Source organism: Anarhichas minor, unplaced genomic scaffold, assembly GCF_050575085.1.
Source record: "Anarhichas minor isolate MPS153535 unplaced genomic scaffold, ASM5057508v1 ptg000035l, whole genome shotgun sequence".
In the NCBI taxonomy this organism is placed as follows: domain Eukaryota; kingdom Metazoa; phylum Chordata; class Actinopteri; order Perciformes; family Anarhichadidae; genus Anarhichas; species Anarhichas minor.
The window spans coordinates 3125715-3140975 of NW_027466481.1; positions in this window are offsets into that span (position 1 = coordinate 3125715).

Consider the following 15261-nt stretch of genomic DNA (forward strand, 5'->3'; position numbering starts at 1 on the left):
AAAAAACTTTCATTCATGAGATTCTCTCTGGAGGCAGGAAGGGCGACCTGTTTGTTGTGTTTCTCCAGTTGCACATATCCATTTCAATGGGTCAGCCTTACCCTAAGGTGGTTTCATCTTACTGACTGGGATGCGGTGAACCCTTACATTGTGTCTCAAAGGAATAAGACTTATATTGTCTGTGCTACTTAGTATATTTTGTTGTTGCCAGATAGAGCTTTAAATCTCCTGTTCAGTTTTTTTGTTGCATAACACAACTGACCCCAACCTTTGTGCAGTTCAGTGTGCTAGTTAGCTAACTAAGCTAAAGTTAGCTCTGTTGGTTGATTAAAAAAAAGTCTCCAGCTGTTGTTGTAGTGTTACCAGTGTTACTCATTTTAAAACCCAAACCCTGTAAAAGGGGTCGTCCTCAAAAACCTGTCCCAAGTCAGCTAGTTAGTATGATAAGTATAAGTATAGAAAAAATTTAGTTCAGACTCATTTCCTTCAAATAGAGTGGTGTAGAGATGATATATTATTGTTGGCCAATCCATTTATCATCTAACTGGTTCCCGCGACAAAAAGCCAATGGGATTTTTCTCTTGGATATTGTATTAATGCAGAAAAAAAGCTCTTTGGCGTTTGTGATATTTACACGTTTTGTTCAGCAAGATAATATTCACAAATGAACACCACTTTTATGGTTTTTGAATGCAATTGTCAGATGTAAAAAGCTAACGTTAGGCTATAAATGAACCACACCACGGTCGCATAAGCGCGAGTATAAACAATGAGGCTGTAAAGGTGAACTAGTTGGCATGATGATGAATCCTCTCGTCTCATTTAGCCACTTCTTTGCAACTGCCTTTTTCAAGACACTTAAAAGCTTCAGAATTCAAGAGAGGGTGATTCACTGACAAATTTTATTTCAAAGAACAAAATGTTAAAATGTCTAAAGCTTGTCTTAAGCACAGACCTTATTTCAGACATCCAACCAAAAACCTATTTAATATCCATTCTCTTTAAGATGAGGGAACCGGAAGAGAAGAGATGCCAACTCATTTCTGAGTTTTAGGACTCATTCCTGCAGCACTCAATGTAATGGCATCCAGGACCGAAATATTTCCCCTTACCTTATCCATAACGACAACCAGATGTTTTCTGCTATGCTCAAACTGAACCCTAATACCAGCTATAGCACATAACTTTATCATAACCTTTTCTTTTGAAGCTTTTCTGTCATTGCAACATTTGTTGTCTTATGCTGTGTTCCATTTTCTTCGGGAATCGGATGTCAGAGCTGGGAATGACATCACACCTGAGTTGGCTGCGTTCAACAAGTCGGAAAATGTTGTGCATACAAACACCGTAGCAGCATGTCCACAGACATGAGTTAGACATACTGTATGTATGAATAAGCGGAGCAGCCATCTTGCATTTTGAGATTGGGGTTGGTGGGGTTAGTCCGACTCAGGCGACATTCCAGGTGAAATTTCCGATGTTCAAATGGAACATAGCATTAGTAACAGCCTGGGCAGTCACACACTAAAATCATATTATTGCCCAAGACCTTTGGATGCTGCAACGAACCAGCAACATATATTTTCATATTCTGGCTGATTTTATGATGCATTTCAGAGCTGTGAGACCAAGCATATCCTTTTTGTTCTCTGGTCTTTTTGATTTCGTATGTGATACACATTGAGGACCAAAAATAAAACACTTGAAATGCAATCTGAAGTCAGGTTGAGTTTCATTTTTAGAGGTACGATTTGAACCAGATTTTAAGACACCTATATTTATATATTTTTTTCTGTGAAGCTGAAATTCTGTGTATGGACCAGACATAGAATACGAGCTTGCAACCTTAAATCTGGCCACAACTGTTTTTTTTTCAATTGGCTATATTGTAAATTGTAAACAATGGATTTCCGAGTTAAAATAAATGTTGAATGAAAATTGACTCCGTCCCTCAATGAAATACATAAATACGGCAGAAGAATATAAGTGACAGAAAATGAAAAACCAACATTCCAATTCTATTCGCAGTTGATTGAAAACTCTAGACATATATAAATATACAGTATATATATATATATATACAGTATACACTGTATGTTGGAGCATGCACAGAGGGGATAAAGTGGCTTAAATGCTTGAATCCCCTTCCACCAATAAAAGACAATAGTGTAATACGTGTGCTTTCATTTTTTGATCCCCCTCCTTTTGTGTAAAGTATTCTTACACAGTCATAATGTTTAATGTACTTATAGCCGCTCTACTGTTTGGAAATCCTCCATTAATGGACTTGAAAGTTGCTGAGTAAGGCTCTCAAAGTCGCACACAGCTCTTTATTGTTCAGACCATAAGCTCACTAAACATTTCAGTGAGCTACTACGAGACATATTCATGATTTATCAAAGATCAAATAATGATATTTACCCAAGAGTAGTCAGCAGATTAGGAAGCCTGAGTGTGTGGGAATGACTCATGATGGGGTTGTAAAACCGCGGCGGAGTACTTACTCGCCACACAGTTTAGTGGATTAAGGAGTGCCACAGTCACATTCAGACGACTGTGTCAACAAGGGAAGCATCTCCCAAACCACTGGCTAAATCAATGCGCCGCACGCTCTCTGGGATACTTTAGAAGTTATGCAAATGAACGAGGCTGGGATGTGACATTTTGAAAGCCCTGGATGGATCACCCCTATTAGCAAAGGCTTTGACGGATCTTAAAAGGTACTTTCCTCTCTCGTGATGGAGGTTTATTCTACTCTCTCACTCCTCTTTCAACATGATTTGTGGTCAGCAGGGTCAGCGGTGAGTTCATATAAAACAAACACGGCCCCTGCTGTAGGGGAGGCCACCTGGGAAATGGAATCACAGCAGAGCAAAGAAGCAGGATTCAGGAAGCAGAGAGCACATAACTGATTTTATGTTGCATCACACTGAACAAATGTGTCAAAGAAAGCTTAGTAAAGCCAAGACTGCTCTAGTGATTCATGGAAATGAAGCCTGTAGTACAACGAGCTAGACGCAGCTAGTGGACAGTTTCCCACAACTGTAATCAGAAGCAATAATTGCACACATCATAAAATGAGAACAGAATGTCATATTCACTCTCTCCATTAAAAGGTGAATAATGTTTGCACAGCACCCAGGTGACACGCTAACCTTCATATAAATTGGTTGCAGCACTTAACTGATGAGATGACAATAGCCTAAAAAGCACATTATAGCAGAAGAGGCTGCAATTATCTGGTTAAAAGTCCTTAAACAGATTGATTGAGGAAAAGAATAGGGATGTTGATTGAATTCTGACACACACCAGCACTCAGTGTAGAGGTGGAATGTAAAATCACTGATGTCACCAACAATTTCCACTGTGGTTTCCTCTGAATTATTGAAATTATTTCAGTAATTATATCTTCTTTTTTTTTTAACACTGGAGGTTTGGCATGTGATGAGACCCCTTCCATTCACACTGGGCATCTGTTATGCTACTGCTAACACTTAAGAATAATAATCACCAGGAACTTGTGCAATAATAATTATTTAGGTTTAGTTATTTTCATTACAAATGGCAAGAATAAATGGCAGTATGTACAGTGTTGACATCTGGTATTTGGGCTCTAAATGTGTGGCATATACTGTTAAACTAAGCACAATGAGCACTGCAGAGGATGCCATTAACAAATCAGATGCCCAAAACTGCATTACACATAAATTTAGACGCCAGGTTTCTATTTTGTGAAATGTTCTATTTGTCGTACAGGCACTAGCCCCCGTATGGCACCCTACAGCATTTAAGGAAATATACTACCAGGGAAAACATGCTCTATTGTGCAGGCCAGGCACAGGGTATATTGACAGGAATATACAAACTGATTGCTAATTTTCAAATATGTAGCTTGGGCAGGCAATCACAGTGGTGATGATGGGAAGGGATGTGAGAGATCCAATGGTGACAGTAACGAAGGGTTTGAAGTCAAATCTCTGAGTGAATTGCAATGGTCATCAACTCAATGTCATGGTTGAAGCCAGTAGCAGACTAGCAGCACAAACATGACTATTCCAACTGCAATTACCGAAGGCCCACACAATGCTCACATTTCAGCGTCTAATCATTATGAATACTTGAGTAGCAATTAGAGTAAACTACATTGCTAAACTTTAGATTAATTCTCTAAAACATTCAATTATTGATAATGCAATTTATATAACAGTTATAATGAACCAATGTACAATATCGGCTAACATTATTAAATATAACAAAAATGCCGGTTCTAACATGCAATTTTAGGCAAACATCTCACATTCTGCTGCTGCAAGTGTAACCCTGCTGTTAAAATTATATGTTGCTGCATTCCAGTATGTCAGCAGTGATCCTAGACCTATGGAGGACGAAAAATGTCTTAAGTAGAATTAAATGAATAAACAAATGCATTAATAAATGTATAAATAAATACAGGAATAAATGAATAAATCCCAGATGGCAGATTTAGCAAGAAAATCGTCAATTTGGCAACACTGGGCAAGCCAACTTCAGCGTTACTGTGCAAGGCAGAAGTAGTAGACCAGAAGTGATCACACCCCTGTGACCAATCCTGCTTTAGACAGAGGTTAGGACCTCCCACCTCATTAGCATACAGACACATAAATAAATGAATGAATGTAGGTGAACAGAAATGTAGAAATAAATATATGATATGTATTTCTTTATGTCCTGTTTGATTATCAACTTTTATTTATTTATCTATACATGCATTTATTTATTTCCATATTTATTTCAGCATTTATTTATTTATTTATACTTATATTTATTTATAGTTTTATTTTCTTTTTTCAACATTTATTTGAGCATTTATTTATTTCAGTATTTATTTCAGCAGTTAATTATTCTTTTTTTTAATTTATTTCTGTATTCAAACATTTATTTGAGCATTTATTTATTTATTCCTGTATTTATTTATATATTTATTAACGGATTTATTCATTTATTTATTTATACATAAGTCATATTCTGTCCTCTATACAAACCAGCATCAGAGCTGGATAGCAATAATAATACATTATAAATACTAAACAAGACATTTCCTAGTAAGTGCTTTTACAGATACCCAAGTCTTGTTGGGTCGATTTTGCTGCGAAACTTAACTATTTTAAATTATGATATGTCCAGGCCCAAAGCAGATAAGTAGCTCGAACACTTCCAGGGTTTTGGCCCCGTACTTGGCAAACTTGAATTGGGACAGTACTTGAGCTGTCACTGATGGCATTTCAAGTCCGCAAGAACACGGTACAGAAAAGAACGTATCTTGAGAAAGGATCTATATTGACCCATTCATTTACGCACCGCAACTGGTTGCATTTCTACCAAACTGAACAAACTTTCCTGACTTTCTTCATCAGAGCATTGTGTTGTGTGTTGCTAACCCTGACTTATATAACAGCTCTGACCTGGGAGGAGTCTCAGGTCTGAAGAGTTGCCTGTCCTCTTACAATCTTTTATTGCTGAGTAGCATAATTGAAGCAGTTGGGGCTATTCTTTGATCAAGGGCGCTTGTTTATCAAGGGCACTTGGGAGTCAGTTGACGAGGGAGCCGACAGTGCTTCTTATTACACTCCCTCCCTTACACTTTGAATTTTTTCGAGCCAAAATTCAAACTAGTGACCTTGTCCAAAGCTCACTTCTATATCCATTAGGCTGCCCGCTGTGCCAAAAAAAAATGATCAGTCACTTCACTTACTGTTGCAACATTATGTGCTGCACGATATGAAAAAAACTATTTTCGTTTTGCTCCCACCATTCATGAATAGATCCTCGTGTCTCCATTGCCTATTTCACTAGAGGACAATGGAGTCATATCGAGGCATGTCACACAAATCTCTATTGGCAATGTCTGACATCTAATCTGATCTTGTCTGTCCTCAATTCCATTTCACTGCTGGTTTAACAGACTATTATGTTTTTAGCATTTTTGGCTTTCGGTGCACAGACCCTCCTGTATCTTATTGAGTGACTTCTCATTGAGGCTGGATACTTGGTTCGCCACAGCTATGGATGTCAGGATGCCTCATAAACCCTTAATGAGTCATACATTTTGTCTGTCTACCAGATCAGAGCTTTCCAAGGACTCCAATGGACTCCGCAGTTTGGTCAAAAGATGACAAAACAAATGGAAAAATGGACATCATAGAGAAGAAAAAATTGTCAAATCAATGTTATCGTTATAGATTAGTAACTATGATATGTCAAGAGTGTCATCATGTGTAGCATGTGAGGTAGGTTGCTTTGCATGTCGATGTTTCATTCTTCCCTTTTCTGACAGTGTATGTTTCAGTGTTGAACCAAAAAAATGAAATTTTCTGGGTCGTCTCTTTATTTTCCGATATTCTCATCTCTTGCTTCAGGCGAAGACAGCAATACACCAAATGTACACCCACATGCATCATTTCAACAGCATCCCCTTTGGTGACGAGTCCATTCCCACAAGCGTGATCCGACGTAACATCACACTCTAAAATATCAAGACTGTTAAAGGATAGAGTTATATGGAAACGTAAAAGCACAGATTTTGTTTGCCCCTTCATCCGATCGAGTTAATCATATTTACAAAAGTATTTCTTCTTCACAAAGCCTGCTTGAGAGTCTTTATTATGAAGCAAATTTTTCTTCAACGTAATGATTAATATAACACCGCAATGAAGGCTATCATTTTATTTATTGATTCCGGTCAGGGGCCTTCGGCTCTGGGTGACATATGAGTGTGAGCAACCTGTGCTGCAATGCAATACCTGTGGTACACAGATGATGAATTCATCCATTCAAAATCATATTAGCATGGCTTTGACCAGTTTTACATAACATATCCCCGGATACTGTGGCTCCCACAGGGACGTGAATAAAGCATAAGGCCTTATGCAGTATCTTCCTGTGTTCTAAATATCGCCTCTCAACTTTTTATAAATGTGCAGTATTTATCATTTGGAATTCTACCACAAAAAAAAATGCCGTGTATCACTGGGGGAAGGAGAGGGAAATTGCAAAGGGAGCACTGGAATAAATTATTCGCAGACAAATCTTTTATTCCAACACAGAGCGCAGAAAACAAGTGTGCCAGCTCCCCCAGTAATTCAAGAGGTACTTTTCTTTTGTTCTTCCCTTTGTTTTCAGTGTGAATGTGGAAATAGACGTTGCTAAATAAGGCCCCTCCCATTTCCCAATTCCCTTACGAGCTTCGTCTGTCTTTCTTTTTCACTTTGGCAGCATCTCTTAAGCAATAGATCATTACCTGTTGTCTGTTTTCAGTAACTTGTACCTCCGAGTCAGGTCTATAATTTAAAATTGCAAGTGACAAAGTCTACTCTCGGAACTGGCGGGAGCTTCCCCTCCAGTGTTTATTAAGTGTCCCAATTGAATAAATTACCTCTGGCGGCCACATAATTGAGTTGACCTTATAAAATAACAAGAGGAATGGCTCTGAGGTGGCACACTGGGCGTGACACCTTCCTCCACCCTGTATGACCCTCTCTCTCATTGTTTGGACTGACTCCCTCTTATTAAGACTTCATTACTGCCACAATATCAATATTTAATCCTCATTCTCTCCAGCTGCTTTGGTTGCGGTGAAGATGATAGTCAGAGAGGAGGAAAGACTTGGTCAAAGGAATGAGATGAAGGGAAAGGGAAAGAAAGCTCTTTCATCATGTGTCACTGAATGGGACTGTTGACGCAAACGAGCCTCATGGATGGAGTATCATATAATGACTCACCCACCCATATTAATGTGTATTCTCAAGTTCACATTTAAAATGTTTGCATGATGAGTGGAGCCTCCAATTAAGACACACTGCTTTCAAGCTCTTAGTTGCGTCGGAAGCCAAAAGGGTCAAATTTACACCCTTGAACAGTTCACACGTCTCTCCATAGAAACACTTCTCATAATAGGTCACATTAGCTGATATTAAACTATGTTTTTCAGCAGTGTCTTGCTTTTCATTTATACTGTATTTTGCACTTTCAATCAGTATTTGGGGGTTAAACACATTGTTTAGAAGCATCTTCGCAGGGTTGGAATTTATGAGTCAAACTTTGTTTCCACCCCCAGTCCAGGGATTCAAACTCAAACCTTTCACCCACCTTGTCTAACCTTTAGCTTGCTGCCTCCTCACTTGTGAATGCTACGACTCAAAAGAACTAGGAGCAATAGCGGAGGACTGCACTGAGAGCGCTTCTGGGTAAAACCCTACAAGTCTCGCAGTAACATCGTGTTCTTTAGTAAAGTGTGTTCACTCTGCCAGCTCAGTTTCTTCATCATGTCTAGTGTTGCGTCAATCTGAGAAGTACTGCAGTTACTCCAGGAATGTTTCAAGGCCTGCCTTGTTCTTACACCTGGGGTTCAAGTGCAGGCTTGAATTATTGATGCCCCTTAGGTGCGTACAGTATGGTAAATGATGCATAGCCTGCCCCTACTCATCCACACTGAGTTGCGGACCGCATTTAGAAAGCAATATTCACTGCTAGAAGATTTTATTTGCTCTAAAGGTCCATTGGATGTTATGAATGACCACTACGGATTAGTTAATCACAGCATTTAGAGGGAGAATAATCATCCACTTGGGGTGTAAAAGGAGAAGGAATAGCATCATTGCTCAGCTTCCACCACCCAAAGTACTGCAGTGATGCAGATGTTTTGTACAACATTAAAATGTGTTTACTTGGTTATGTGTATGTGTATGTTTTCTCCACGCTATAGTGTGTGTGTATCTCCTCCACTGCGTATATATATATACTGCATGTATTTGTGTGTGTGTGTGTGTGTGTGTGTGTGTGTGTGTGTGTGTGTGTGTGTGTGTGTGTATGTGTGTGTGTGTGTGTGTGTGAGAGAGAGATCTTGAGATACCTGGCATCACTGCTGCCTCTGTTTGTTTGGCTCCAGGCTTTCAGGCTGTCAGCGCGAGGGCTGTGTAGTGAAACAAAACATGCTGTCATCTCCGTAACAAGTCTAGCCGCCGGGATTCAACACACACACATACACACCTCAGCGAGACAAGATGCTGTGGCTCAGCCTCTACCTCTCCGCATTCTGGCTCCAACAGTTGACACTTAGGACCGCAGCCGCTCTGGGGATATTGGAAAAGCTATGAAACACTCTTCTGTTGCCGTGTTTTTCATCTGTATTTCTTTCAGCTTTATGCAGCTCAGTCATTTTTGTATGAGTACATTACACGAGGCAGATGTGACAAGATTTTAATCATGTACTTACTTGGGAAAGCATCATCAGTTTGAGATAAGGCATCACAAAGACCGATATGTGGAGACAAACGGGATAATCTTCGAGGAGGTGAAAATGCCTTCTCTCACCGAATTGTTTTTTACTTCCCCTACAATTCTGAGCCAACTTTCATGTTGTTTGTCTTTGCCCATCTGTTTTCTAAATGCCATGCTCCCAGAGGCACATCAGCCCTGGTCTGTAAGCTGTTACAGACGGGAAGTCAAGCGCCTCTTTCAATTACTCTCTTATTGGTTTAGGCCTCCCTCTGGACAGGCCAGGCCCAGTGTCAATCCTGCTCGTAATGAGAGGAGATCTCTCCCTATGGAGGAAGTGTCTCTTTGGGTTTACATTATGTGTCCTCGTGCTTGTGTGTTCTAGCACATGTGTGCAATGAATGTGTGCTTGTTTTTGTGCGTCCTCTTCTTTCCTCTGCATTTGACATTTCCTGCCATCAACATCGCCTCACATATAATCTTTTTCACAATCTCCATCATCTAGGTGAATCAAATCTGCGATCAACAAAGCGCCAATGTTCTGGGCGTCATCTGACATTTTGCTCAACAAGGCACGCTGCGCTGTTGTCTTCTGTAGCAAGTCAGTGCAATAACACATAACACAAAAACCTCTCTCCGAACTAAACTTTTCGCTCTTCCCCAGGGATTGTAAGTGAGTTGCATGTGTGTGTGTGTGTGTGTGTGTGTGTGTGTGTGTGTGTGTGTGTGTGTGTGTGTGTGTGTGTGTGTGCGCGGGGGTGTAAGTGTGTGTTTGCATTTCCCAGCCAGACAGCTGTACACCAGCCCAGTGTGAAGGTCAGGGTACAGGCCGACTAGCAGCAGGAGATGTCACACCAGGACAGGCCATGGCAGCCATGCACAAAATTGCCTCAACAGATCACAGACCTCCACCCATCTGCTGTGACGCCAGATTGGGGGGTTGCAGAAGGTTGAATTCAGTGGTTGAGCTAATAGCCCTCAGTGCAATTCACCACAGTAGCATGGGCCGATTTGTAAATGAAGTGTTTGTTCCCTTAGAGATTTGTGGATTAATGAAATACTAATGAAATGCTCTGTGATTGTTATTGAGGTTGCACTACCAGCACAGAGTGATCATAAAATGGTGTGATGAGTAATGAGTCTTCATCTGGTCTTGAATATTTACATTTTTGGAAGTTATAGCAATCTAGTAATATTAATTCATTTACCATAACAGTTTCAGCTGTAGTTCTGTATCTTTTCTCAGAAATGTTAGAGGTTGAAGCATGACATGGACTGCCACGGTGCACCTTTCTTGCCAGATGTGACAAGATGATGACCTATGTTGTTGCTAGGCAGTATTTTCAGGAAACCATCTCGGATAAGAAATATCTTGTAGGCCTAGTTTACTGTCCACCGAGTCTCACCAACTTTGACAACATGTAAATATGTCCACCTGGCAGCCTGCGTCACACCGCCACCTGTGATAGTGGTAGAATAACAGCCGGAGCTGCCGAGGGTAAACATACAAATATTGCTTGTCTGTCAATAAGAAATAGCTCAAGAAAAAAATACGGGCAAATAAAGATGTGTTTATGTTTTCTGGGGCTGCTGGAGTGCACACACACACACCTCAATAACCCAAGTAGCATTGTAGTCGCAAAGTGCTGGAACAGAAGTGGCACATCATCCACTAGGAACCTGACAAAGTCAGAAATGTGTAAACACCAGCATCATCCCGCTCATGCATCACAAAAATGATTTGGCTAGACTGAAGACACAGAGAATGAATTGACAAGTGACTAAGTTCCTGCGTCAAAGTTTAATTACATTCTCATAGTGTGGAAATGACAAAAGTGCTGACCTCTGGGAGAATTTGATGGCTTGCAGTCACACTGCATAGAATATGTATTATTATTATATACAGCTTTGAGATTGGTTGGGGGGGCTGAACAGAAAGTCTGTGAGCGAGCGCCTTTCTGACGGCAGTTTCTATTTCTGTTTCCGTTCCTTGTGGCTGATGTGTCCCATCTTGGAGGAGTCAATCTTCCTCACAAAGGAGGAGCCTGCCTTCCCCGGGGACATCGTTTATTCATGTATCGGATTTATTTTTTGCTGCCATGGCCTCCCAGGATTCACATTGCATTCATTACAGGGGGGTGGGGGTGTGCGTGTGTGTGTGTGTGTGAAAATTGAATTCATATGGCGAAGCCCCACATGCATTGTGTGACTTGGGTGCAATGTGAAGGTCTCCTCCTTCCCCTACAGCTGGCTGTAATCACAGTTCCGATGTTGAGAGAGAAATTTGCAGGTAAAACAAACCTTGAAAGTTTTCAAGGAGAAAAATTGTGTCAATTTGAGGTAAAAAAAAAAAAAAAAAAAAGGAAAAAGAGAATATTTAAGGATAGAAAGTTTGATTTTGTTTCTTTTTCTTTTGCAGTTGAAGTTGAAGTTTGCTGCGGGGAGAAATTCATCTGCTGCTCAAACTGAGGAAAAACTCAGCTTCTCTTTGGAAAAGGGTCGAACATCAACATGAAACAATTGATTGCATAGATGCACCTGTTTGCATAGACGCAACTATACCAATTTCCAGCCTTTGTAAAGAAAAATAATAATAGCACCATCTTCATTCTGTGCTGTGTCCCAGATCTATACTAGATACTAATTATTCAATGAGCATGTACTCAAAGAAGTCTGTTCTATATTAGCTTGATTTTAGAATGTGCTATTGATTGACGCTATTGTCCCACACAACATCGCACAAAGGAAACAGAGGAGCTGTTCACAGCTGGAAAAAATACAACAAATTGTTAAAAGTAGCGAGACAGCTTCGGGAACATCTCTTAAAAGCCCAAACGATTACATCCCAGCAAACATCATTTCCTTTGTCTTCGTTCAGTTGAATTGGCAGTAGCTTTCTAATTTAGCAGATTGATTGATGTGCATGTCTTGTTTCCTCTCTTGTTGGTACAAAATGGAGAACTTCCCCTGGAAACTAAAAAAAGAGCCACACAGCAGGCCAAAAGTCTAAAGACAAGAAGTTGGCCTTTAAAATTTTTACTGAAAGCATTATATGAAACTGGGAAAACAGTGATTACAAAGTGATTACAAATCGTAAAATAATGAAATTCCATAAACAAGAGTGAGACCAATGCTATTATCAATATGAATTAGTGCAGTAAGACAACCGGATTCACTTAAGTACAGACTAGCTGTCAAAGTAGTTACATAGTACCTCATGGTAGGAAGAAATTACCATCACCAAATCAGTGACAAATCAACATCATTAACATCACACCATAGGGAGTACAACACAGTTATTAATTATAGTAATTCATTAAGTAAACATACATAGAGTCCACAATAATACATGTGAAAAGAGGTGATAAGCAGTTAGCTCAACAATTATGTATTAGCAACATAGCCAGCTAGTCCAAAGGTGTGTTCAGACAGAAAGCAAAGCTAATTTGCCGTGCTTTACGTTTGGTGCAGTCTGTGTTTATTCACCGTGAACTGGGGCAGCATTGGCTCTGGGGTTAGAACGGGTTGACTTATAATCGCAAGGTTGGCGGTTTCATCCCCGGCTCCTCCTGTCTGCACATTGAAGTGTCCTTGAGCAAGACTCCCCAAGTTGCTCCCTGAGCACTTTACAGCAGCCTCTGACTAAACCCAGATCTCATCAGGAACTCCAGTTCTGTCTTTTATTTCCCTCCAAAGTTTTGGTGAAGTTGAAACTATTTCATTGACTTTACATCAATCCTGTTTTTTTTAGTATGTCTGAAACCTTAGTTTGAACCCAATAGTACGCAAATATCATACTATTGCTGGTGAAATATTACAGTATGCCAACACTGGACACTACGGCGGCATTAAATATCCCACAATGCAATGCGGTAGTGATGGCAACACTCGTGACAGACAATGGTGGACTGCCATGTACCCATGTTTAGACCTTTCCAACCGGCAAGAAGGCTCTCAGGAAAAGATGTGGCAATTACAGTTCACTGCAAGATAGTAGTCTAACGGCTAATCGGGTTAGCAGTAAACCAATCAATAATCACAAAGAACCCTAACAAAACCTACAGATAGTGCTCCAACACGGAGTGTTCAACTGAAACCCACTGCTGGTGGTGTACTTTTCGAATAATCTGGACTGTTTTGATCTACAGGATACTGACAGTACAGTTTTATCACACATGTGACATGTTCAATAAACTGCTTGACTGTTCATCTCTGATTTTCACACTAATTTAGTAATAAAGTATACTCATGTCTCTGTTATTGACAGGTAAAATGCACCCATTTGATTGGTGATATTTTATATCACTGGATTTTGTGGTCTTTTGGGGATCACGTGGTTGGACGGATGATGGATTGACTAACAAACTGAATTATTCATTTGTTTATTTATGGGCTTAGATGAACACTTTGAAATGATTATTTAGAGTGACATTTCAGCAAATTCACAGAGGACTGGCATGCTCATCTTGAAACTTTTCTAATATAAAATGGATGCATGCAGGCTCGCTGATATGAAGTCGGCAGCATGCATAGATTGAAATAAACTGACTCAAAATATAGTCAGGCTGCTTCACGCTGGTGCAGGGAGTCAGGAACCTTCCGTCTCTTTCCTCTGAGGAGTCTTCATCTCCTCCTGCTTCATCTTCATACCTTCCTGTTCAACTCACCCTGATCATTTGTCTCCTTTACCTTGAGTATATTTTTCCTTCATCTGTCTCTGCAATGCCTTCTGCCGTGCAGTCTGCCTGACAGGTTGGCCTTTTTAAATGACCGTTTGTCATTGGGGGAGGCGTCAAGTTGCTTTTGTGAGTCGTTTGTCCACAAGTATGAGGCAAAAAGGACAAGGGAAGTAAGAAGGAAGAAGGGGGAGTGGTAGAATGAAGAGAGAGGAGGAGATGGAAGGAGGCAGGAAAAGGCCAAGGGACACATGAAAGAGGGGGGGGAGGAAGGGTGATTCAAAGAGAGAAAATAAATCCTCCTTTCGCTTTAAATGGCTGTGTGAGGGAGCATTTTTCACACCCGATCCAACACCAAATTATGAAAGGTAATCTCTAGTTTGAGTGTGTGACAAAGTGATAACTTGTGCAGGTGAAGAGGAATCCTACATCTTTAAGACCAGGAGTAAAGCCAGCTGATTTTATCACACATGGCTGATGAGGCCTTTGCTGTCGGCATTTTCTCTCTCTCTCTCTCTCTCTCTCTCTCTCTCTCTCTCTCTCTCTCTCTCTCTCTCTCTCTCTCTCTCTCTCTCTCTCTCTCTCTCTCTCTCTCTGCCCCATCCCCTCTCTCTCATTCTCTCATCTCTGTCTTACAAGCTCACTGGGCCCGGCCCGCTGACATGCTTCAGCACGACCACTAAGCACATCCCCACTGCCGGGTCCAGAGTTCACTCTGCTGACAGTGCCAATTCATTAGTGTCCACTGACGCACAGCTAAACTCTAAGTCATAATGCCACAAGGCATTACATTTAACTTTCTTTTAGATCATTCCTTTTTTGTCCCAGTTTCTTCTGTACGAAGGAGCGATTTAAAAAGATGTGCTCTATTCCTTCAAACCAAGATCCTAAATCAATTAGATGAAGAGTGAATGAGGATGATGGTAAATTCACCGGAGCATCTGAAGCCACAACCAGAAGAAAAAAAAACACACACACACACAGGATCATTTATGTGTGGCTGGCTTCCTCTGAGCCTTTTCAGCACTTTAATTAAATTGGATCTGCCTCCTAATTATTCTAATTGATAAATTACAACTTGATTATGTCACATTACGGCTCTGTAAATCTAAAATGCTCATTTGCTTAACAAATACAGCCATGTCTACCGCTCATTTAAAGTGAACATGGGAGGGCCTCGGCCGTACCGATGAGAATGTGCAGAGCATTGAAGATCCCCGTTTATTTTCAGTGGCTGCTCAGGGTTGGGCGATTATTTGTTTCCTTTAATTGCTCGAAGCTCCTTCAATTAGAGCTCTTTTCATTTTATTTCAATAACTAATCTGGGAATTGG